Source organism: Anolis sagrei, chromosome 2 (assembly GCF_037176765.1).
Source record: "Anolis sagrei isolate rAnoSag1 chromosome 2, rAnoSag1.mat, whole genome shotgun sequence".
In the NCBI taxonomy this organism is placed as follows: Eukaryota; Metazoa; Chordata; class Lepidosauria; order Squamata; family Dactyloidae; genus Anolis; species Anolis sagrei.
Window position 1 is genome coordinate 191,026,625 of NC_090022.1, and position 26,745 is coordinate 191,053,369.

General features: G+C 40.6%; 1 protein-coding gene across 5 annotated transcripts in view; it reads right to left on the bottom strand.

Moving 5' to 3' along the window:
* VDR (vitamin D receptor) overlaps window positions 1–25,644 on the bottom strand; it is a 100,172-nt gene extending 74,528 nt beyond the window's left edge. For 2 of the 5 annotated variants that reach the window (XR_010909288.1, XM_067464278.1), the window contains exons 1-2: window positions 25,395–25,644; window positions 10,386–10,462 (exon numbers count right to left, since the gene is read on the bottom strand). The gene's annotated coding sequence lies outside the window, so the exon portion shown is untranslated. Of the gene's footprint in view, window positions 1–5,158; window positions 5,250–10,378; window positions 10,463–25,394 lie in introns of those variants that run through there. The other 3 variants (XM_067464279.1, XM_067464280.1, XM_067464281.1) reach the window with 3 other exon arrangements.
* Window positions 25,645–26,745: the final 1,101 nt, after the last annotated feature.

The following is a 26,745-nucleotide window of genomic DNA, read 5'->3' on the forward strand; positions in this document are numbered from 1 at the left end:
TTTTACTTGAAGCTCCCCCGTCTTCTTCCAGTGAATGCGATCCAGTCCCTTACAGAGGAAAGGTTTTTGCCTTTTATTCTACCTACTCTGGGAGGAGAGCAATGACCAATCTCAATAAAATAGTGAAGAGTAGTGAAGAGTAGAGACATTACACTGGCAACGAAGATCTGCATAGTTAAAGCAATGGTATTCCCCGCAGTAACCTACGGATGTGAGAGCTGGACCATAGGGAAGGCTAAGCGAAGGAAGATAGATGCTTTTGAACGGTGGTGCTGAAGGAAAGTTCTGAGAGTGCCTTGGACCACCAGAAGTTCCAACCAGTCCATACTTCAGGAAATAAAGCCCGACTGCTCATTGGAGGGAAGGATAGTAGAGGCAAAGATGAAGTACTTTGGCCACTTCATGAGAAGACAGGAAAGCTTGGAGAAGTCAATTATGCTGGGGAAAATGGAAGGAAAAAGGAAGAGGGGCAGACCAAGGGCAAGATGGATGGATGGGATCCTTGAAGTGACTGGATTGATCTTGAAGGAGCTGGGGGTGGTGATGGCCGACAGGGAGCTCTGGCATGAGCTGGTTCATGAGGTCGCGAAGAGTCGGAAACGACTGAACAAATGAACAACAACAACTCTGGCAATGTCTTTTTGGAACTGATGCCTAAGTTGGGCTCTAAGATAAATCTTAAAGATATGCCCACCATGATGAAAGATAATATGCTAGTATCATTAAAATTAAAATAATAAAGTAAACCCCATTCTTGGAATACTGTTAGTCTGGGTGCAGGTAAATCATAATTTCTAAAAAAAAGAGAGGTGGGGCAAATTTTGAATACAAACTTAAAAGGCTTGATTCTGAATTGAAACGTGATCATGTTTTTCAAGAGGCAGAAGAAACATAATTTATAGGCAATTGGGATAGTAGGAGAAACTGAGAAGCATCTTATTGATGACTGCATCAAATATTATTGTGTGACATGGGGGTCAGACCACAGTGTAAGAAAATGAAAAGTGCTTCATTAAAATGAACAGGCAAGTGTAGGATTAAATCACTAAATAATATCTCAAAGCCATTATCTGTGAATACAGAGAAGACGGGAAGGCATGGATGTCCAGTTGATGTTGATTTGCACTTCCCATCAGCCTCCAAGCAGCGTAACAATGATGAGGGACTATAGGAACTAAAGTGCCATAACATTATATGAGCCATGTTTTGTCGATCTGAGTATCATATAATGTAAAGGCCATATCTTTCAGTTGGTTTTTACATTACTTAGTACAGATTCAGATTTTCTGGGGAAATATATATTTACCACAAGTATAATGCATGTCTCTCAGTGGACAGCATGAAATGGAGATAAAAATCTAAACATATTAGAACACCAGTGGATCTGTGGACAGACTGTTCACTGAGGCTTCCTCTTCTTCATATTCTTAGCCAAAATACACATGTTGTGAACAGAATATTCAAAGATTTTACTGCCGTGCTAGGGTGGAGAACCAAGGTAGAGGGGAACTATTTTGGGAGTCAACAAAGAAGTAGTTCTTGTGATTTAATTTAGGTCAATGTATAATTTCTGTTTATGGACGTCTTTGTTACACACACTGTAGGGACCAAAGCAGGGTACAGGGGTGGGGATGCCACACAAACGTAATTATTCACTCGTTAAATATTGACATAACGGTTAAAGCAGTTCATTCCCTTCTTAATCATTTTTCTAGCTTTATATTTGCAGCCATACACTGAAATGGATCTACATTTGTGCAGTTCATAAATCTCATCTACACAAAAGTGTTTCTTTGGGAATTTTCGGGCCAAAGATTTCTAACACAACTGCATGGGAAATCTGCTACAGGTCATTTTGGCAGTATGCTGTAGTTAAACACCAAATAAAACAGCACTGTAGAGCACAATAATCCAGCTACAAGTCCTGAAATGGGAGAGCAGAACAAGAACAATCACAGTTGCTTGGCTTTTCCAGGAATGTAGATGGAGGTTACAGGCAGATTCAGAGAATTGAAGGCAGTTCAAAAGATGGGTGTCTGCTCATGACTTTATATCGGTTCAGTTTTGTTTCTGAAGCTGACACGTACAGTAGCCAACTATTGGTATCAGGATACTCTTCATCATATATAAAGCAGGTCCAAACTTAATGACAAAAGGACTGTGCAAGCTAATGGAACTGAACTCTCATAGAAAGTCACATTTAGCTCCTTCCTTTGGGGCATCTTCCCTCCACATCGATTTTTCTTCAAATCAGTTTGCTGTATCCTCTGCTCTTCAGGTATGATTTAAATGAAGGCTTACTCCAACAGGTCTGCTTATGCTACATGTAATCTGAGCCTGATAAAAATGCTCCTATATCTTTTCAAAGCCTACAATCTTTTTTGACTAGTTAGTGGCATTGGGACAAAAGATGTGCACTGTGTAACATAAGCAGCAATGAAATCCTCAAATTGTCTTCAACTGTTGCAAAAGTCATCATCCTTCTCCAGCCTAAAATATTTGACAAAAGTAATCAGCTACAAAGGGAGATACCTGAAGTCAATCGTATCTGAACACACTGCGGGGAACAGAAACAGGTCTCAGTTTCCTAAGTACTCCTGGAAACTCCCTGGGAGTCAAGAGGAAGAGCTTGCCAAGGACATCTATGTAATAGCTATCCTGGAGGAAAAGCGGCGTTTATTTTTGTCTCCTGCTGCTATCATGTCTTCTTCTTTCTATATATATGCCCTTTCTATTTTCTCTTATCAGCTTCAATCTCTTAGAGAGGTGGGGGATGAGGTTTACAGTGAAGGCTCTTTACTACTAAACTTTTGGGTTCCCTACCCTCATGTCTTCTCTTTACTACTCTCTTACTATGCCGGCACTAAGCCAGGATCAGCCTACTCAATTTTATCTGTCACAGCAATGCCACCACTACCCTCAAAATCTTTCTTCAAAGACAGCTTGCAAATTCCTTCCAGAATCACAAGAAGGTGTAGCTTCTGAACAGTTTGAAGCGAATTGGTTCTGCTGAGCATTTCGTCAACAGATGTCTCTTTTTCATTCACAAAGAATCTGTCATATACAGCAGTATATATGTTTTATCTATGTTATCATGGTATCTGATAGGTAGTGACAGGTATGAGGTGGTTCTTAGATTGATGAGACATGGGATGTTAAGGTCTATGAGAAGCCATGTCCAGAGCAAAGCTTCAGTGGAGACACCTTTTCCCCATGATAACTCTTTCAGGCGTGAATTTCCCTTCTGGTGGGTAGATTTCTCTCACTTCCTGTTCTCAACCCAGTTCTTAACTATGAGTTTTTTGTAAGTCAGATATTTGTAACTCGGGGACTGCCTGTCTCTCTATTTTTACTGATGGGAATCTCTATCTATAACTGTTATAATTCAATAAGTTGCCTTGAGCCTCAGAGCCCTGGGAAAAGTAGGGTGGTAAATATCTACAAAGCCTACTCCTTATATAAGCATGCTAAACATAAAATAGGTCCATTGAGTCAAGAAAAGGGAGCCAACAGGAAAAATGCAAATGAAGTACCACAGCACACTGTCTACTGAACTATGATTGAGACTGAAACAGCAAACAATTCTGATTTTGTCAACTGCCTCAGTGTCATTTTAAAGCAAATCCCGAACTCTGTTCCTGCACAACAGCACACTCTACTGTAGTTATGCCTGCCAGTCTCAGCAAAACAGATGAGTCCTTACTACAGCTCAAAAGAAAACTGAGCTTTACTGTTCCAATAGCCAGCTGTAAATGCTTTCCACTCTTGGCAGCAACCCTAGAGTTCAAATCTATAAAGCTTAGGTATTTGAACTCAATTTTGTTTGAGTATAAAGTTAATTTCTGAAGCACGATACAGGAATGTTCCCAGGACAAAGACGAATTGGGATCTGTTGTTATGAAACATTACACCATTTAAAAAATAGTCTTTTAAACCATTTCTTCAAATCACAATTAGTTTCACCACTCACATTTCATGTACAGCTTTACATTTATAATAGATACATCATTCAAATGTCCTTTAATCAGCTTTCTCCTTACATGTTGTCACAAATGGACATAATATCAATCTAACAAGGCTATAGTGCTAATTCCTGCATTGTACAAACTGATTATTCCAGTTTCTAAATTGCAATGGAAAAATTGTATTAGAAATGCTTTTCACCTCTCAAATGTTAACATAATGTTTTCATATACGTCCCTAAGCCTAAGAAAAAGAAAGAAAGGAGATAAAATAAACTCACTGAACTCACAGAATAATACAGCTCATGTTATGTACAAATTTATAGGGGTGGTTTTTTTTATGAATCTGCAGAGCTCACACAGACATAAATTGTTGTCCTATTTACAAGGCAAGTGATCCACATCTGTTAGGGGTTTCTTAGAAGGGAGCCAATCCACTTTGGCAGTCTTCCTTCCTCTCTAACTGGACAGAGAGGAACCCAACTGACATAAATTTGATCTGGCAGAACACACATGTAATATTTTCTTATAGCAAAAAGAAACAAAACTATTTCTAAACTTAAATTCTAAGCACATTTGAATTGCTCTTAATATACATACCCGCTTCCTTTTTTAATCACCCATTTGAAATACGGTACTTTCCCTTAGGAACAACAAGACCAAAACAAATGAAAAAGTTCACAGCAAGTCAATAATAGTGCTACCTACTCTGTACTAAATGATAACTGTTGTGAGTACCATAATGTACGAAGAACTTGCAAGAGATTAAGAGAACTTCCATTCTTTTTTGGGAAACTATTTTCTCCCATCAGATCAATAAAGGCAGGCTTTAAAAGGGAAGATGTTTAAGACACAAAAGAGATTTGTCTGTAGATATTCTGAGAGAAAAATAAAGTTAAAAAAATCTACAAAGAAGAACATTTAACTGACTTTTATTTTATAAACAAGCAAAGAGTTAATTTGCAGAGGTACTGAAATATATGTGAGCAAATTAGGAACACTTTAAAAAAAACTTGTTTACCTTTTTAAAAGATTTAGAAAGATTACTACTTTTTGTCTGAGCCCCAAAATGTGAACACACAGGGACCACAATGGAAAGTCAGCTGAGTTTTTGCTAAACTTTTAAGTACTTAGACTGGAGCCAGGAAGCTAATCTAAGGATAAAGCCAGTGTAGAGAACTGGGCAGCCAACTTACCCGGCAGTTCTTGTTTGCTCACAGCACCTCTAGCTACAGAAGATCCAAGCTGCCAAGGTCTGTGCCGTCAGCGAATGACTGGGTTGAGCCAACTAGTGAACTGACAATTTAGACTCTTTGGTAGGACTGCAGTCATGTGACTCACAGGCACAATGCACCAGATTCCAGTTGCTGACTCCTTTTCTAGCAGTTCCAATAACCCCGGGGAAGTTAATCTGACTCTGTTATACTCAAAGACACCTTTGGAGCAGGAGTTTTACCTTTCCACTTGAATAATGAGCATTATCAGAGTGTCACCTCTCCTGATCGTGAAGGCATACACCCACAGCACTTGTACATCATGCAGCCTACCCATTTGTCATTTCTAAGCAGAAACAACTGTGCTCCGGAAAAGCACATGAACATACATAATTTCAAAATATAAGGTAAAGCAGTTCTTTCAGCCTTGATGACTGCACCTGGGAAATCTTTTTTTGCTCTTGATCTGTAAGCTTTATGTATACTTTGGACAAACTCCCTTCAAGAAGTAGGCAAACAGATTCGACCCCATTTACTCAGAAATAAGTACCAAATTCAGTGGGGCTCAGTTTCCAGTAAATGCACATTGGGTAGCCACTCTAAGATATACTTTTCGCAATGTGAGAATCCACAAAATCCTCCTATGTGCTGTGCCCAATCTGGTGGAGATGTAACTATCTAACTTCACACCAGCTGTCAACATCCAGCACTTAACTTAACAAAGAATCCTCACAGAAAGCATTAGTCACTTACTGAAATCTGCAAGCCATGCCACAACCAGTTTAAACAAGTTTATTTTGCAATGCAACGTTCCTTCCTTTTTCTGTTTAATCACTTGCCAACCTAAAAAGTTGGCTTACTTATTCATATCCCCCCTTTCCCAAGAGTAACTAGTATCAAGTTAAATGATGCAGCAGACTACATTTCTACTCCATCCATATATATCGAGTTCACCTACAATCAAAGAGTATTCTGAGCTCCACCAATGATGGAATTAAACCAAACTTGGCACACAGGACTCCCATGACCAACAGAAAATACTGGAAGGGTTTGGTGGGCATTGACCTTGAGTTTGGGAGTTGTAGTTCACCTACATCCAGAGAGCACTTTGGACTCAAACAATGATGGATCTGGACTAAACTTGGAATGAATATTCCATATGCCCAAATATGAACACAGATGGAGTTTGGGGGAAATAGACCTTGACATTTGGGAGTTGTAGTTAATGGGATTTATAGTTCACCTACAATCAAAGAGCATTCTGAACCCCACTAACAACAGAAATGGGACAAACTACCCACACAAAGCCCTCCTAACAAACAGCCATCCAACTATATATATATATATATATGAGAATGATTCACACACACCCAGATATAGTATTATAGATTTGAAAGGGACCCCTAAAAGAAGGACAATGATATGTTGCATGTTCCAGAGTAGGCAAACCAGACAATCTCCACATCAACACTGACAAAGAAACAAGAAATACTGTTTACCCACAAGTGCACACACACACACACACACATATAGCCTTATGATCAAAAGGCAGGGTGATATATTACTAATATTATAAAAAGGTTTTAGCTATCAGCTGCATAATGGATATTATTTCTGTACCTGGCCATGGCCAAGTATTCGCAGTGCATACAGACGCCACAATTTTTATCTTTCCTTCTAGAGAGATTCAGCCATGGCTGCCTGGTACATAGCAGTATCCCTCCCAGGGCCTTAGCTGAGGGACACCAGAGCTCCCCACTTTCTTGTATAAACTACTTTTCCAAACATCAAACACAAGCCAGGGATACTAAAGGAAATTTTGTTTTCTTTCACTCCCTTGTAGCATGGAGCTTGGCTCGTGGCACAAGTCAGCTATTTGCCCCGCAAGCACTGTTTGGGACTATTTGTTCCCCTTGTGTGCCACACCTTACTAGTTTGTTGTAAGAGGTTATGCAGGAGGGAGAGGTTCCCCACCTTTAAGGCATACAATCTCTCCCTCTCTGTTTTCTTTCTCTTTTTGCCAAAACAAGATATTGGAGGCTGTTATCTGCACTAGACTGCAATGGAACCTCTCTTCTTCAGCTACATTACCTGATTCCATGTACCTAACACAGAGTTTTTTCATCCAGAACCCATGTCCACATACACTCATAGTCTCTTGATTTTTGCTAATTAGGAGAAAATAATCCAGTCTACTTCTCTCCAAGGCCAAGCTATTCCATGACCCTATCTAAATGCTCTCTTTCCACTACTCTATCTGCAACTCCAGCTTTCTACATGTAATAGAAATGCTCATAGAAATTCAATGATGCAATTAGGCTGGCATTTAATTGAGAAGAAAAAGCAGTTTATTGGAAGGTAATTTTTTAGGCAATTCAAAGTTCATTGTATTGCCATCAGGCAGTGTTTCTCAACCTTCCTAATGCCTCAACCCCTTAATACAGTTCCTCATGTTGTGGTGACCCCCAACCATAAAATTATTTTCATTGGTACTTCAGAACTGTCATTTTGCTGCTGTTATGAATTGTAATGTAAATATCTGATATGCAAGATGTAATTTTACATTCACTGGACCAGGTTTGGTACAAATACCTGATATATCCAAATTTGAATTCTGGCGGGGTAGGGGGGGATTGATTTTGTCATTTGGGAGTTGTAGTTGCACTTACAATCAAGGAGCATATCTGAACTCCATCAACAATGGAATTGAACCAGAACTCCCATGACAAACAGAAAATACTCAAAGGGTTTCGTGGGCATTGAGCTTGAGTTCTGGCATTGTAGTTCATCTACATCCAGAGAGTACTGTAGACTCAAACAATGATAGATCAGGACCAAACTTGGCACAGATATTCAAAATGTCCAAATGTGAACACTCTGTGAACAAAATGTGAACAAAAGTTCAGCTCTGTACACTTTTTCTATCAGTACAGCATAGTTGTTCAAGGCAACTCTGACTTGTGGTAAGCTTCCCATAAGGTTTTCTTGGCAAGAATTTTTATAGGAGCTTCCGGTTTGGGCTGAGAGAATGTGGCTTGCCTATGGTCAACAAGTGGCTTTTCATGACCTAAGAGGGAACTAAGAGGGAGTTGAACCCTGGAGTTAATCATTCAGATCATATTATTCCACTGAACTATATAAATCTGATTCCCCATTACTACAGACTCTAACCAGAACCTGGGTTGTCACTATCCAAGCTAGGCAGCATTCTTCTCCTAACTCACAGAAAATAAAATTGACAATTAACCAAGAATTTTGTGTGTCTGTGTGAATGTGCATCCAAACAAATACACACATTTACCTATCTAGTGCCACAATAAAGAAGTGGGAGACGAGAGAGGAAATGGAAACCACCAGCTACCTTCAAGAAAAAGGTGACAGCCAAGGATGATGTGTGGCTGAGCAATGTGCTAGAACTCATTTCACAGACCCAAGTTCAGCTTTAGTTTGTGTATTTCTCCTTCAGGTCCTGAAATATTTTTAGTGAACCTTTACAGCTGAAGTAGGAAGTGAAAAAGCAAAGTTCTCTGAGGAATTTTGAGAGATATCACTGTGTGTCTATGAGAGCTGGGAAGCATTTGGTTACTCACAGGCAGTGTGTTCGTGATGAGCTATAAACCAAGCTATCACTTATTGAAAGATATTGTTGCCTTCATGACAGTAACTGATCCCCAGTTGCGCAATGCGTTAAACCTTTGGGCTGGCAGGACTGCTGACTGAAATGTCAAAGGTTCGAATCCAGGGAGCGGGATGAACTCCCATCTGTCAGCTCCAGCTTCTCATGTGGGGACATGAGCGAAGCCTCCCACAGGATGGTAAAACATCTGGGCATCCCCTGGGCAACGTCCTTTCAGACAGCCAATTCTCTCACACCAGAAGCAACTTGTAGTCCCTCAAGTTGCTCCTCACACACAAAAAAGTAACTGATTGACTAATATGAGTAGCAATTTAAATCTTGCATAAACTCAAATGTAGATACATACATAAAGGAACGTCTGCCCAAATATCAAGAAGGAAATACATACAAAGAAGAAACCTTTGAAAGTTAGTTCTGCACCAAAAAGGTCAAGAAACAAAATTCTAGAAGGCACACTGCCCAAATAAACGTTTTTCTTGAAGCTATCTCTAGGTCCCCTTCAACTGGCTCTCCCTTCCATCTTTTAAAAGTAGCTGGGAAGGGAATTTGGAAATGCGATTTTTAAAAAATACTTCCATCAAAAGTCAAATTTGCTCTCCCTGTCCCTGAACAGATACTCACTAGGAAAACTTTCCCTTTGAAAATGAATGAAATAAAAGTTGTAACGTTTAGGGCAAATAAACCAAAAGGCACTCTGCTTTGATTTAGAAGATTTGCTACAATTTGTTAACAGACTGAGAAGTGATGGATCCTTAGATGCTTTGGGAGTCACAGCATTACAAGATTATGAGCTCCTAGGGTGGACAGCCTGGAAAAATAAACATGGAAAAATGGAAACTTGAAGACAGAGATAAAACAATTTGTCCAAGGGTAGGCTGAAAGCTAATAGCTAAAAATTGGTTTAGGTTCAAGGCTTGCTCAGCTATTGCATTCTGCAACTAGTGAGAGTGTACACCACGGTCAACATTGTTTTTGAAGGGAAACAAATTATGTTCTATAAAAATAAATCTTATCTGATACGGGCAATTGGAGTCTAACAAATTACAGTCCAAACTACCACTCTGCTATTTTTAGCTCTTAATAGACATAAAAGGTTTCTGTGTTTTAAAGTTCCAGGTCAAATGTATGCCAGGAAAGCAACATTATTAACCTGTGGAAAGTCACAAATAGAAACATGGCAATAAAATGTTTAAAATCTGGGGTCTAAATCTAATTACTAGTCTCAACTAGCAGAGATTCACTGAATGAGGGCTTCTAGGGTTCTCAGAAAACATAGGACAACTGTCTCCAATGCCTAACTGGTTCAAGATTGGCTGGTAAACATGAGGCAGGCCTATACAAAGCCTGCCTCAAGTCTCTTGCAAGATTACTAGGCTACCATGACATTTGAGAAACCAACACTTTCTAATTACTTTATTTTCCAGATCACCAGACTGGGCCACAGCAATGCGTGGCAGGGGACAGCTAGTGCTAAATAAAAAAGGCCTTCCAAGAAAACTCAAAAGCATTTCAGAAATCAAAATAATCAGTGTGCCAGAATAATAACTGAAAACAGAATTACGTACTTCTTACCAATGTTCTGTTTCAAGAAAGAAGAAGCCTCTGGTCAGTTACCAATATAAGCAAGTGCTATCCAAAGCAGGAAAAGTCTAAAATGAAAAGACATGCATTCCATCACAAATTCAGTATTATTACACTTACTATAAGTTGGAACAGAGAACAAGTAAAAGTGACAACAATAAGCAGGGGAGGGAAACTGTTCTTTAAAATAGGCCCATTATTCAGTAATTTATCTGTCTTTTAGAAGAATAATACAACTTGCTTACACAACATTTTGCACCTGAATGTAAAGGGTATGATTCTTAAGTATCACATTTTATTCGAATAGACATTTTTTTTCTAAAGTAATATACTCTATTTTCTTAGTTGAACACACTGGTCCTTAACTGCAGATCTTCACTCACAAAAGTGAAGGAAACACTTATGAGAGATAGGCATGCATGTTCATTCTGACATTGTAAAGATAGTCACAATGAGAAAAGACACCTCAGAATACTGAGAACCCCCAATATAAAACTGTCAACTGCTGTGTTCACACTTTTATGTTTTTTCCCAAAAGGTAAACTGCACTTTATGCAAAATACAGTAATGATTTTTCACATTACAAGACTGCTATTTACATGAAAGGTAGCACAAACAAAATGCTTGCAAAAATATACTCTCAAAATGTGAAGTATTATGAAGAAATGTGCCTCTGTCTTCTAATCTTATGGAGAAAAAACTTTATGACAGTCTTCGCTCTTGGGGAAGAAAGACTTCAGCATCACTCTCCTTTTATTGATACAGTCAATAAAATGGCTGGTTCTTGTGACACGAATAGAGAGGCTCCTTACACATTATTATTACATAACATTGATAAATCACAGGTCACTACTGAAGAGTACAGGAGCAAAATCTCCGAATTAAGAACAACAGCAGCAGCAGCAGGATGTTCAACATATGATTTGTTCAAGACAGGTCAAGGATATTTTCTTGACCTGTCTAACAAATTGTATGTTGAACAACCTGCTGTTGTTGTTGTCTTGTGAATTCGAGCCTTCACAATATTTGAAATTAGTACAATACATGTTTTATTAAAAGTTGCTGGTAGTTTTTTTCTGACTAGTGGTTCTTTGGAATATCCTCCCCTTAGTAGCTGTTCAATCCTAAACTCAAAATGATAGGGACTGAACTTGGGACCTTCTATTAGCAAGCATTTGCTTATTACTTCCCACTATGCTATAGCCCCTTTCCAAATGAGTTCATATGTGATAAGCTTCAGCAACTCGGAGTTCAGTGCACCACTAATTTTACAGTGTTATTCAAGCAAACAATCACAGTCACGAACTCTGCAGTCATGTAAGTCCGGAAGTTACAATCTCTCAAAAACTGTACCTCAGAGATCACCTCTCTCTCTCTCTCTGCCCCTAGACAAAGAAAACAAGTCTGGAAAGGTGAAGCCCATTGCCTTCTTGAGATATTTTCCTCTTTACATCTTACTCAGAGCACCAATCATTTCAGTCAAACACCTTACATCTCAGCCAAAATGTATGGTGATTTTTCTGATATCCCTGGTGAGCTCAGAGTGAATGTCATCTTTAACAGACAAGACAGCAACTTAAACTAGGATTGGATAACTTAAAATGCTCTGGATAAAAGATCCAGAGGAGTCTTTCAATACAAATTGCTCACTAAACACTTGGATGCTACTACACCAGGAATGGGCAAACTTCGGCCCTCCAAGTATTTTGGACTTCAGCTCCCTCAATGCCGAACAGCCTTATTGCCAGGAGCTAGAAGGAAGTGCAGTCATCTTCCCACATTTGAGGGCTAAGCATTTGGAGATTTATTTATTTATTTTGTGGATTGCTAGATTCACTGTCCTATCTGCTGTTGCTCTACATTTCACCAAGAAAATATGTTCTGCTTAGATTTTCTAGTGTGATGCTATGGTCATGCTCTGCCAGAGATTGAACACAGACCTATGCTGGAGGATATTGACAGATCTTGAACAGGGAGCATAGTTTTGTTGTTGGTCTGCTTACCTAGCTTGTTAGGTGACAATAAAAGTAGAATAACAGATTTGGATGGCACAATAAGCAAGCCATTAGCTGAAGGCTTACAATTTGTATAGTTGCGCTCACCTTCAATGGAGGCCACCTGGAAGCATGCTCCAGTAAAATGCTTCAAAATTAAAAGACAGAGTCTGAGATGATTGGTTTACAATGACATGCAAACCCAGCCAAGATAACATAGCGAATACTACTTCCACCTGTTACACTTTCGAATAAATATCAATTTCCCACTGAATGCCTGCGATATGCAATCATCTTAGAATGGTCGGGAGACAGACACATTTAATACCCAAGCCAATGCCTCGCCATTTTCCATTTCCAACCATTGTGCTGAAACTACATTAGATTAGAATTATGCATCAATGTGGTTTTTAAACCTGTAGCAGTCTTTGCCCTGTGTTATCTCCCTGGACTTTTGTTCTCCCTTATCTTGCTATTTATATTCCTTATGATCCAGATGAACAGTTCCCCTCTCCATTCTTAGAAGTACAGACAGTTCCCAGGCCTACTGATGATAATGGCTTGCTGATTGACATTACAATGTACACCTGAAGTGGAAAAATATTGATTATCAAACTGTTTTTCACCCAATGAAGCAGATTACAAAGACAAGTGCCTGGATTCTACAGTCTCCGGACTACCAATGTGAACACAAAAAGCTGCCCTTTGCAGTGTTGGACTGCTGACACATTTAAGCCTGTTTGGTCTTTCCAAAAGTGTCCTGTTTGGGGCTGCTTTAATAGGCCGTATTTCAGAGAGTTCACAAATCACAGGACCAGGACACCACCATTATACATACAAAACATTACAACCTCACAAAGTATCAACACCAAGAATTTTCAGTTGGGGCCTTCACCCAAGAAGGCAGACCAGCAAACTGAAGTCTGGTTCTGCAAACTGGATTTCCTTAATTTACCAAACATGTAACTAACTATGATACAAAAATAGAAACACAGAGAGTAAGGTAATTAAACTAGCAACATACCAAAAAGACTTGTACAGCATAGAAAACACTCTGACATTTGAAATCTTAATTGTCTTGCAAATGATAGTGAATGCTTGTGCAGATCTGGAGGCAATTTTTCAGAGATGGATTTGCAGCCAATGTTTCAGAGATGACATTCTCTGATTTTAAAATTTAATTTACTGGGAACATAGTAAATGTCAGCAATGTAGGGAAATGCTATTTTTCTCTGGTAAACAATGACCACTAAGGTCTGGGTCTAGTTGCACCCTCGAGATGGATTTCCAGAAAGTTCTGTTGACAGCTGTCACTTTCACTAGATAGTCTCTGCTTATGTAGTTTGAGGACCTTCAATGGTCGATTCTCACCATACGAAAATATAAGAGCTGCCTTGTATGAATAACTAGCATATATGCCCAATGATGCCTGGATGCTGGAAGGACTTGTGCTCCCCCACTTTCACCTCTTCTTTCTCATTTCCTCCCCTCATATTTCCCTCTTTCCTTTCTCTACCTTCCTTCCCTCCTTTTACTTTCTCCCCACTTCCTCCTTACCTCTCTTCATTTTCCTCCCCCTTTCTTTCCCTTCCTTACCTACCTCCCTTCCCCTCCCCTTTCTCCCATTTCTGGCTCTGAGAAGGCCTACCTCACAATGTCTTGTGAGACACCCATATTAAAGCAGTTCCACTGGCTGATGATAAGTTTCTGGTCCCAATTCAAGGTGCAGGTTATGACCTACAAAGTCCTAAATGGTTTGGGCCCTGCCTATCTTTGGGATCGCATCTCCCCTACTGACCGGTGCAGACTCCAAGATTTGTCAGGGAGGCTCTTCTCTCACTTCCACCACTGTCACAAGAACGATTGGTGGCGACAAGGGAGAGGGACTTCTCAGTATTGGCCCCCCGTGTTTTGAACTCTCTCTCCAGTGAGATTAGGCAAGCCCCCACACTGTCATTCTTTCATAAGGATCTGAAAACCTGGATGTTCCAGCAAATTTTCAAAAATGATTAGTCCCTAGGCCCAGTCTCTGGGTAGTCAGATAGGACTCTGTCCTTCACTTCATCTACTTCCCCAGCCCTATAATATGCAGTTTGCACTACCCCTTGCCCAGCCCTTTTATAGTTGGCCACATTCATTTGGTAATCCTAACCATTAGTTTGTTGAACCTCTACTGATAGAGCTACAATGAAATGGGTTTTTAGTATATATATTTTAGTGTGTTTACCAGGATTTTGGTATTTTATGTTTTTAGTTGCTGTTATTTTGTTTGTTAAGTTAAATTAGGTTGTGTTATGTTGTCAAATGGGTTTATTTTGATGTAATTGTCTGTATGGTTTTCCTTCCAGCAATTAAATGTTTGTCTTATATGTTGGAAGCTGCCCTGAGTCCATTTGGGGAGATACGGCAGTATACAAATAAAGTTTTATTTATGATTATTATTATTCCTTTATTCCTTCCTTCCTTCCTTCCCCTCATACGCATACCATTTATCTTTTACAATGACAACACAAGAGGGCCACTTCACCTCCAATAGCAAATCCTTCACCTAAGCAATAGCCAATCAAGTGACATCACAAAACTCTGGACAGCATTTTTTCTTGTTTATTGTATTTCAACTTTTTTAAGAGCCAGGTTGACATAGGATTGTAAACAGTGCCAACACTTTTAGGTGCCAGTATTGCATCATTTTTTATTGCTGGAACAGCCAGGCTCCTAGGATTTTTTCAGCCTTGAGTGAATGTCTAGAGGCCAGGCTAACCCACATGCTGAAACTGGCTGACAATTCCATCACATCTGTTTTGTGGACAGCAGTTCCCCAGAATGTTGAAATGGCTGCATGGTAAAACCAAACACAGAAGAGAGGGGTTGTTCAGAAGGAAATGAAGATCAAGTTATTCTTCATCCTGTAAAGGAAGATGAATCACTAGCCACCATAAAGTGTGGGAAGAAAGCATCCTACAGCACAAAGCAAGCACTGGAACAAACAAAAGCTCATTTCTACAGAACTCGAGGTTCTCCCCCAGGACTTGTTAAAATGGCACAGCATACATAGATGACAATGGGAAAACTGATGAATGAGTGAGAAAAAAGAAAATCCCACCCACTCCTCCCTCTGGTGCCAAGCAAACCATAGCTTCCACACCCTTTTTACGCACATACAAGACACCAGTTCGGAAGGACAAAAAGTCCCCAACTCCTCTGTCCAGAGGGAAAAGGATAATGCTTAATGCATAGCCATCCTATTTGACACCAAAGATGCCATATTTCTTCCCCTCTGAAAGAGGGCAATAAACACATCCTATATAACTTAATTCTGAGAGTGCCTTGGACTGCAAGAAGATCCAACCAGACCATACTTCAGGAAATAAAGCCTGACTGATCACTGGAGGGAAGGATATTAGAGGCAAAGATGAAGTACTTTGGCCACATCATAAGAAGACCAGAAAAGCTTAGAGAAGACAATGATGCTGGGGAAAATGGAAAGAAAAAGAAAGAGGGGCCAACCAAGGGCAAGACGGACGGTATCCTTGAAGTGACTGGCTTAACCTTGAAGGAGCTGGGGGTGGCCACGGCCGACAGGGAGCTCTGGCATGGGCTGGTCCATGAGGTCACGAAGAGTCGGAAGCGACTGAACGAATAGACAACAACAACAGAACCTACAACCAAATATCGTTTTTTTAAAAAAACAACAACCACATATTGTCTACAAATGAACAAGACAAAGAAACATTATATACATTTTACAACCCGCATGACACAGAGTTATAAATCAATAAGGCTGCATTTTGAATCTTTGCTTAGGCAGGACATTTTAACCCACCCCCCTCAAAGGTGCTAAAAGTACTACAGGAATATTATGTCTCATTGGTACTGAGTGCACAAAGTTTCCATGTGACTGTAAAGCATTTTTCTTTTTTGTTACGACTTTAAGATAGCATCCAACTCCTAACAGAAGAAGTCTTCAGACAACGCTTCCTCTCATATTCTCAATACATCTGAAATACATTAATCATCAGTACTTATAACAGGCATGGGCAAACGTTGGCCCTCCAGGTGTTTTGGTCTTCAGCTCCAGAAATCACAGCCAGCTTATTGGCTGTTAGGAATTGTAGGAGTTGCAGTCCAAAACACCTGGAGGTCCAAAGTTTGTCCATGACTGCCGTATAAGAGCGTAGTCCTTAAAACCGTCAGTCCCTAAAACTATTATTATCCCTATGTTGTAAGTGGGAACTGAAGTGAGGACACTGTATACAGACTAAAGTTTCTTGAAACAGGATAGACTGGTTATCGGATACAAAACAAGCTCTTTTTTCCATACCATAAATATAACCTCTGGATCGAACACCACTCTTCACAATCCATTCCACACTTCAGAAAGACTTTCTGTTTACCTTTTCAAATGCATTTTATGTTAAAAAGAAATTAACTGTTTAATGCACTGTCACAACAGATAAGGGCAGCTTTGCGGTAGGCACAATTTGCTACCTGATCAGGTCTGAGAGCCCCTTTCACGTTGTACAAAGCCTTGCAAAGTTTTAGTTGAACTCAATCCAAAAAAAAGTTTGAAGGAGAGCCCAAACTGGCACATGTACTAATACTACAGACTAAGTGCTACGGCTACATATGTCTACAAACACTATCAGAGTCAAGAGCAGGTTTATTGTCTTCTGGCTAATTCACGAATGAAAAAAGAGCCACCCGAAGAGTTTCCAAAGCAGTGCTCAAGTTCTTCTATCCATCTAAAAAAGCCCACACATCCGTGGACAATTACATGACTACAGCTTCATAAGAGTAACTATTTAAATGTTTTGAAAAGTCTGGGTTGACTTTTTTGGCTCACTAAAATATATACTACAAAGTAAATAAAAGTATCAATCCTCAAGAAACTCTTAAGAGGAAGATTTAAACAGAAGGAGAACTGAAACCGCACAAGGCCACCCAAGAAGTTAAAAGCAATGATTTGGCTATTGACAGACTAAGCCAGCTTTCAGAGTTTTTATTACGTAGACAACCACAGCATGAGAAGAACAGCACACCTATGAAGTGTGTTTTGTACATACGAATATGAACAATAAATGTAGTTCTGCATAAAGGAATAAGAGGCCTGTCAAAACATCTTGGGAGGATCACTACAGCAAACCCCTAATCCAGTGTTTCTCAACCGTCCTAATGCCGCAACCTCTTAATACAGTTCCTCATGTTGTGGTGACCCCCAACCATAACATTATTTTTGTTGCTACTTCATATCTGTAATTTTGCTACTGTTGTGAATTGTCATGTAAATATCTGATATGCAGGATGTCTTTTCATTCGCTGGACCTAATTTGGCACAAATATCCAATATGCTCAAGTTTGAATACTGGTGTTTAAGGGAATGGATGTTGTCACTTGGGAGTTGTAGTTGCTGGGATTTATAGTTCACCTACAATCCAAAAGCATTCTGAACTTCACCAATGATGGAATTGAACCAAACTTGGCACACAGAACTCCCATGACCAAGTAGAAAATACTGGAAGGTGCGTATTGACCTTGTGTTTGGGAGTTGTAGTTCACCTACATCCAGAGAGTACTATGGATTCAAACAATGATGGATCTGGACCAAATTTGGTAGAGATACTCAATATGCCCAAATGTGGATACTGATGGAGTTTGGGGAAAACAGACCTTGATGTTTGGGAGTTGTAGCTGCTGGGATTTATAGTTCAAAGAGCATTCTGAACCTTACCAACAATAGAATTTAACCAAACTTGGCACAAAGAACTCACATGACCTGTGTGTTTCTTTTGGTCTTTGGCAACCCCTCTGACACCCCGTTGTGACCGCCCAGGGGTCCCGCCCCCCAGGCTGAGAAACGCTGCCCTAATCCCTATTGTATGTTTAGTACAAGTGGCAGTTTCTTGTCAAGAGTTAGGCAAACAGGTCATTAATAGTTTACTGGCTATTGGAAGCCAGGAACAAAGGATTGTTTTTCATATTTTTGTAAATAATGTGGATTAATTGATACAAGTGGCAGGAAAGGGGATATTTAAAGGGATATTAAAGTGGGGTGGGAGGAATGGTTAATCATCACCCCCTTCCTTAACCAAATTCAGACAAAGGGGGATGTTTTGTATGCATCATTAGCTGACAAAGAAACATTTAAGAAATATTTAAATTTGATAATGGATTGCAGAAACATCCTAGATCCCATAGCAAGTCAATTGCAAGAGGTCCCACTGATATATTGCCACACAATTTACCACAGACTCACTTAAAACTGGTGTGGTACATAATCATACAATTTATCTCAATTGGGATATAGGTTAGAAAAATTCTTGGATCAAACTCAAAAGAAAAAAACTAGAGAAGATTTAAATAAAGCAAGAGGGATTCAGTAGACAGCATGAATAATCAGACGAACTTTTAATATATGGATATGATATTACTCACATAAAGTAACATTTTAGTACAGCTAGCAACCCATAGGACTTGCTATGGCTCAACTGTGAAACAATAAATGGGACAGGTGTTAGGGGACATGCTGGACTTAACAAGACCCGGGTTCAAATTCTAACTTTTACTGGAAAGGTAATTAAGTGTGTGAGTGTGCCTCCAAGTCACATGCCGATGGGCAAGGAAGCCTCACAGGTAGTTTGCCAGTTCCTTCCACTGAAATATAGTCTGGAGCAGGACTTCTTAAACTTTTTCAATTTGTAACTCCTCCCCCTCTCCAAGGAAAGTTTTTATGTGACTCCAAGTATATAGATATATAAAACAGATATAAAAATAAAACATTTACTAACCAATCTGCATTTACAAAACTTGCTAAACAGGCTGATTTTCCTTTTTATGGAGTACAGCTGAAGCATTTTCTGCAGAGTACACCGTAAACACTGAACAACAGATTCATGTAACTGTCTAAAACAGCCACTAGGTGGCATTCAGAAACCTTTTACTGTTGGCAATTTTTTCATGACCCCCCAACATTGAGCTAAGGGGATGCCATTTGAGGTCGTGGTCCACAATTTAAGAAGCCATGGTCTAGAGCAAGGGTCCTCAAACTTTTTGAACAGAGGGCCAGGTGACAATTCCTCAAACTGTTGGAGGGTCGGATTATAATTTGAAAAAAACATGAATTCCTATGCACACTGCACATATCTTATTTGTAGTGCAAAAACCACTTAAAAACAATACAATAATTAAAATGATGAACAATTTTAACAAATATAAACTTATTAGTATTTCAATGGGAAGTGTGGGCCTGCTTTTGGCTGATGCACGAGGGTTGTTGTTGTTGTTGCGTGCTTTCAAGTAGTTTCAGTCTTAGGTTGACCCTGAGCGAGGGCCGGGTAAATGACCGTGGTAGGCTGTATCCGGCCCCTAGGCCTTAGTTTGAGGACCCCTGGTCTAGAGTATCTGGTATCCCTTGTCCATGTCCCATCCAAGTATTAGCCAGAACTACCTGTGCTTAGCTTCCAAGATCAGATGGGACCTGGCACCCCACTCTAAGTCATATCATTTCATTTTAATTTAGCTTTCTTATACAAATTAAGGATGCAGTTTTAAGCAGGTACCACCATGAGTTTCTTGGAGGGAAACTAAGATAAAAATGTGAACATGAATAAGATATGACTCACACAATGTACTATTTTGAGTATAGCTAGAAACCCTTAGTATTTAATTTTAATATTATTGTTAATAATAGGAATAAGAAAACTATAGCCATCAATAAAATCCTCAATTTAAAGGGCATTATTTGTTTTAGTATAGTATTTTGGCACGTTTATGCTTTGACTCCTCATTTCAGAACTTAAGCCCTGTCCAAATCCACAAATCATATTTAGTCGTGTGTAACTACTAACAGAAGATCAGATAACTCGGACAGTATGTGCCACAGGGACCCTTACAGCTGTCTGCTGTCAGTGATACTGGCAGAGAACCAGGCTAGGTGCACGATTCAAGCTGCCACGGTGAAAAAGCAGCCACGCGCAGCCTGACATTCCCAGCAGTTCTCTGTACATTTCCATTCAGATCACACACAAACCTGCCTTCTCCCAGCAAACCCATTTCCAACAAGCCTTACTTTCAACAGGGTGAGGAAAATAACAAAGACTTGCTAATGTGTACATATTATGCAAGTAATCTCTGGTTTTAATTCAATCCTGGTCCCGCGTGTAATTAGGCTGCTGTACAGAGCTGCTCTGAAAAAGTCTTGTTTACACACTACAGAACAAGGCAGTTCACAAGGACAGGATCACCGCACGTGATCCCAGCCAGATCTGTGGCCTATGCTCCCTGTCTGGAAGGCCAGAGGAACATTTTCCCCTTCAGTCACAAAAACAAGACCTTAGTATCGAGGTTCTTCTTTTTTAAAAAGAGGCTGTTTAATAGCTTTAATATCCAACATAGTAAGTGATACATCATGGCAATGCCACATAAAATCAAATAACAGCAAATTTCGGAAATGGGAAATAAACAATCCTTTGAAAGTTTGATTTTTGTAGATCTGATTATTTATTTATTTATTTTATTTCTATACCGCTTTTCTCAGCCCTCAGGCGACTCAAAGCGGTGAACAACATCAGTACAAAATATCACAAAACAAGTATAGGGCAATTAAAAACAATTATCACATAAATCATTAACATCAGTATAACAATCATTAGCGCCTCAACAGTAAAATCAGAATCCAATCTCGTCATCCATTATTCCGTATTCCTATGTTCAATTACACTTTTTAATCAAATGCTTGTTCGAACAGCCAGGTCTTCACTTTCCTCCGAAACACCAGCAGGGAGGGGGCCAATCTGATAACTGCAGGCAGGGCGTTCCACAGCCGAGGGGCCACCACTGAGAAGGCCCTGTCTCTCGTCCCCGCCAAGCGCATTATAAATGGATCTCAGTAATACAGTCCCTTTAGGAATCTCTAAGACCTCCAGAGCAATTCTATGGTCAATGTCTCATAGAAACCGAGCATAGTCATACTGGAGGATATAGAGATTCATACATATACTACCTCTCTACGAATTTCTAGAGAGGTCCACTGAGATTCTATATCCATATTTTGGAGTACACAGAGATTTCTAGATTTTTTAAAGCATTTTTTTATTTTCATTTTTTTCACTTTTGTAAGTCTTCTATTCCCCTTACTGCAGCAGATGGTGAGGTCTGGTTGTACAATTGATTTGAGGGGTATTTATTCAAGAAAATGCTCTGAAAAGAGCACTCATATTTATGCATCTGTACCATTGCTGCCTCCAAGATTGAAGTGTTATTTTTTTCTTTTCAAAGAGACATATAGTGAGTTCCCTCTTTTTTCAATGGCCCCAATCTGGTTTATCAGCGATGGAAGCACTATTTATTTATTTACCATGCTAAGCAACCAAAGTTAGATACCATTTTCATTCCCGATAATCCCCAAGTCTAGTTACCAATTTGATTTCCCACAATCCTCTAGGCCAGAGTTTCTCAAACTGTGCTCCTCCAGATGTTTTGGACTTCACTCTTACTATTCCTAACAATTGGTAAGATGGCTGGGATTTCTGGGAGCTGCAGTCTAACACACCTGGAAGAGCAGAGTTTGAGAAACATTGTGCCAGGCACTCCATTGAATGCCAAGTTGATTATATGATGCGCATCTACAACAGTGGTTCTCAACCTGTGGATCCCCAGATGTTTTGGGCTTCAACTCCCAGAAATCCTAACAGCTGATAAAGTGGCTGAGATTTCTGGGAGTTATAGGCCAAAACATCTGGGGACCCACAGGTTGAGAACCATTGATCTACACTGTAGAATTAATGCAGTTTGAGACCACCTTAACTACTACAACTCAATGATTCATTATCATGTGATTTGTAGTTTGGTGAGGCATCAGCCCTCTTTGGTAGAGAAGGAAAAAACCTTGTAGAACTACAGCACTGAGCCATGGCAGTTCAAGTGGTAAAACTGCATTAACTCTATAGTGTAGATCTACTCTTAGACATACAGTTCTGGGCATGGATCCACAGACACAAATTTCAGGGCAATCAGTCATCTGTAACAAAGCTCACTAGAACATGGGAACTACAAAGAGATGGGAAGAGAAGCCCCCACTTCCTTGCACAGGAGAGGACTTCTGCACCTTTAATGGTTGCATAAACTAGGAAGGGATTTCAACAGATAGGCCTTATTACACAACCAAGTAACAGGCAACTCCTGCAGACATGTCCTCTCCTTTTATGTTTTATGGTTGGAAGCCACCCTGAGTCCCTTTGAGGAGAGAGGGTGGGTTAAAAATAAACTATTATCATTATTATTATGTCACAGCAAATGAGATCTATATGCTGGATTTCATATCACAAAATCACAAGTCAAACACTTCCCAAGCGTCTAGGACTGTGTGATGTATTTTCGAATGATGCGTGCAGATCCAAGTAAGGTGGCTTTTTGCAGTTGACAGATCGTGATTTTGTCAATGTTTATTATTTCCAAATGCCGGCTGAGATTTTTTGGCACAGCACCCAGTGCGCCAATGACCACTGGGACCACCTGTACTGCTTTATGCCAGAGCCTTTGCAGTTCGATTTTGAGGTCTTGATAACGGCTGAGTTTTTCCTGTTGTTTTTCCTCAATACGACTGTCACCCGGTATGGCGACATCAATAATCCAGACTTTTTTCTTTTCCACAATTGTGAAGTCTGGCGTATTGTGTTCCAAAATTTTGTCAGTCTGGCTTCGAAAGTCCCATAGTATTTTTGCGTGTCCATTTTCTACTACCTTTGCAGGTTTATATTATTATTATTTTACTGACACAAAAACACAGTAAGTCACAGCAAACGAGATCTATACGCTGCATTTCGTATCACAAAATCACAAGTTGAATATTTCCTAAGCGTTATTGTTATTATTATTATTATTCTACACAACCATTAATAAGGAGGGCACGTCCCCTTTCCGGTTGTCAGTCTGTCAACCATATCTAAAGCCATGATCACTGAGGACCAATCCAAACAATTGACAGCCTAAGCAACATCCATCGCTTGAGAGTGAACACTACAGGGTCATTTTCTTCTTAGGACACGTCCCCTTTCCGGCTGTCAGTCCGTCAACCATATTTAAAGCCATGATCACTGAAGACCAATCCAAACAATTCGACAGCCTAAGCGACTCTCACCTATCCATCTGGATAGGTGAGAGTGAACACTAGTGTCATTTTCTTCTTAAATTGCGACAACTATGTGCAGAACTATGTACTGGAGAGTTGCTCCTTTGGATTAAAACTCCCAGAATCCACACTGCCCTATTGTGGCTGAGGATTTTGGGAACTGAGGTGTAAATGGGGCTCTGGATATAATGCACAGAGAGATGTAATCGGTGTCATGCACCGCTCTCCTCCCGTGTTGCCGCTTTGCAGTGCCTCCTTCCTCCCTTCGCTGCCATGTTTTCCTGGCCTTCTGAAGAGGCCTCCTTCCTCACAGTGTCTCCTTGGCAACGGCCTGGCCTTCTCAGGGCCTCCCTGGTGACGCTCTAGCACATTTTCCTTGATGGTTTCTCCTCCTGGAGCCTTGCTATCTATACACTGCCCTCTTGTGGTCATATTTAAACACTGCATCCATCATTTTTTCACTTTTGGGGGTCCTGTCCTCCAAAGAGGCCATGTTTTCAGTCGAAATCCCTCCATTGTTTTAAGTCAGGGAATGAAGGGTATGTGCGCCAGGTTTGGTCTAGATCCACCAAACCGCGTAAGAGCCTTTGTGGTACAAACCAACACATATAAATACATAGATAGGGTTGCTGTGAGTTTTCCGAGCCGTATGGACATGTTCCAGAAGCACTCTCTCCTGATGTTTTGCCCACATCTATGGAAGGCATCCTCAGAGTTTGAGGGGGTCAGTTGGAAACTAGGCAAGTGGGGTTTATATATCTGTGGGATGTCCAGGGTAGGACAAAAACGATTGTTTATGTGAGGTAGGTGTGACTGTTTCAATTTGCCATCTTGATTAGCACTTAATATGTTTTATGTAATCATGATGTTGTTGTTTATTGTTTGCGTTTTTGGTTTTTTATTCTGCTGTAATTTGTTGTTTGGGCCTGGCCTCATGTAAGCCACCCCGAGTCCCCATTGGGGAGATGGTGGCGAGGTATACATAGAATCATAGAATCACAGAATCAAAGAGTTGGAAGAGACCTCATGGGCCATCCAGTCCAACCCCCCGCCAAGAAGCAGGAATATTGCATTCAATGCACCCCTGACAGATGGCCACCCAGCCTCTGTTTAAAAGCTTCCAAAGAAGGAGCCTTCACCACACTCCAGAGCAGAGAGTTCCACTGCTGAACGGCTCTCACAGTCAGGAAGTTCTTCCTCATGTTCAGATGGAATCTCATTTCTTGTAATTTATTATTATTATTATTATTATTATTATTAGCCTTGCAGCTTCAAAGCCTGGCTGCTTCCTGCCTAAGGGAATTGACATTGCTAGTTAGCACAAATGTATGGCTGTCCTTTTCGAATACGACGCCTGGCAAACTATAACTGAGAACGTGAGGCAAGGGGTGCATCCACACTGTAGAATTAACGCAGTTTGACACCACTTTAGCACAAATGTATGGCTGTCCTTTTTGAATACAATGCCTGGCAAACTATAACTGAGAATGTGAGGCAAGGGGTGCATCCATACTGTAGAATTAACGCAGTTTGACACCACTTGGAACCGCCTTGGCTCAATGCTATGGGATCCTGGGAGTTGTAGTTTGATAGGGCAAAGAGAGCTAACAACCTCATAAAACTACAATTTCCATGAGTGCGTATCATTGAGCCAGGGCAGTTCCAAGTGGTATCAAACTGCATTAAGTCCACAGTATAGACGCACCTATGAAAGTTACTGACAATGTAGTAGTAGTAATAGTCCTCTGGAGAACATATAAAAGGCGGGAAAGTTATACATAAATCCATCCCTTCTCCCAACCCTTTTCTGATCTCAAACTCATTCCCCCAGTAACAACCATCACAATCACAGCCGCCCACATGATCCCAACTTTTATTTACCGGCTTCTGCCTTTCTCCGACTGAGGTCTGCTTCTACAACGTCGCCGGACACGTCCACACGCGCGCCTACACCAGATTCGCCTCGCCTCAGCTGCGCGTGCGCAGAATCCCCCTCTTTAACTTCGCTCCCGGTCCCGGCTCTCACTCACTCCCTCAAAGTCCCGCCCCCGCTTCCAGCAACCGCCTATTAACTGGAAACGAACATCTTCCTGACCACGCCCACTTCCCAAATCGTCCCCGCCCTCTAGGAGAGCGGGGCTCTGCCTTGGCTCCTCCCCCTCAAGCCCATGGCTTTTAGAGGCCCCGGGTTCTAGCCCCGCCCCTTTCCTGCTCCTCTTCTCCCACATGTGAGGGCTCAGGGGGCGGGGACAAGCGAAGCCTCCTCTCGTGGCCCCTCCCACCCTGACCCCGCCCCCTTCCTGAAGTTGGAACTCAACTTCCAAGAACAGGAAACTGGGAGTCAGCTCTCAATAAGGGATACACTCTTCACAGCTGAGCATGCTGGATGTCACAACTGTAAGATCCCAATAGGAGAGAAGTGTCCCCAAGTGACTAAGGGCCCTTCCAGACAGGCCCTATATCCCAGGAGCTGAACCCAGGTTTTCTGCTTTAAACTGGATTATATGAGTCCCCACTGCCAGATTTTCTGGGATATAAAGTGAAGCAATTAAGGGGGCTCAAACCAGGTAGAGCAGGTAATGAAAGTGTTAAAGAGATATACACTATAGTTTACAGCAGGGGTCCTCAAAGTTTTTAAACAGAGGGCCAGGTCACATTCCCTCAAACTGTTGGAGGGCCGGATTATAATTTGAGAAATCAAACAAATATGAATTCCTATGCAAACTGCAAATATCTTATTTGTAATGCAAAACAACTTACAACAATACAATAATTAAAATGAAGAATAATTTTAACAAATGCAAACTTATTAGTATTTCAATGGGAAGTGTGGGCCTGCTTTTGGCTGATGAGATAGGGTTGTTGTTGTTGTGTACTTTCAAGTCGTTTCAGACTTTGGCTGACCCTGAGCGAGGGCCGGGTAAATGACCTTGGAGGGCCGCATCCGGCCCCCAGGCCTTAGTTTGAGGAGCCCTGGTTTACAAGAAACACTGGTATGAAATGGCATCATTTAGACCATTGGGATGTACAGTTTTAAGGGTAAAAATCCAAAACAATTCACGTTGTAATAATATTCTGGGGTAATCAGAAAACCTGGGATCAGATCCTGGGATATAGGGACTGTCTGGAAGTGCCCTAAATGGACTTTAAGAGGTGGGGGTTGGAATTCCGATTAGATCATCATTATAATTTATATAGCTTTTAAGTAACCACCAGAACTACTATTAAGTTT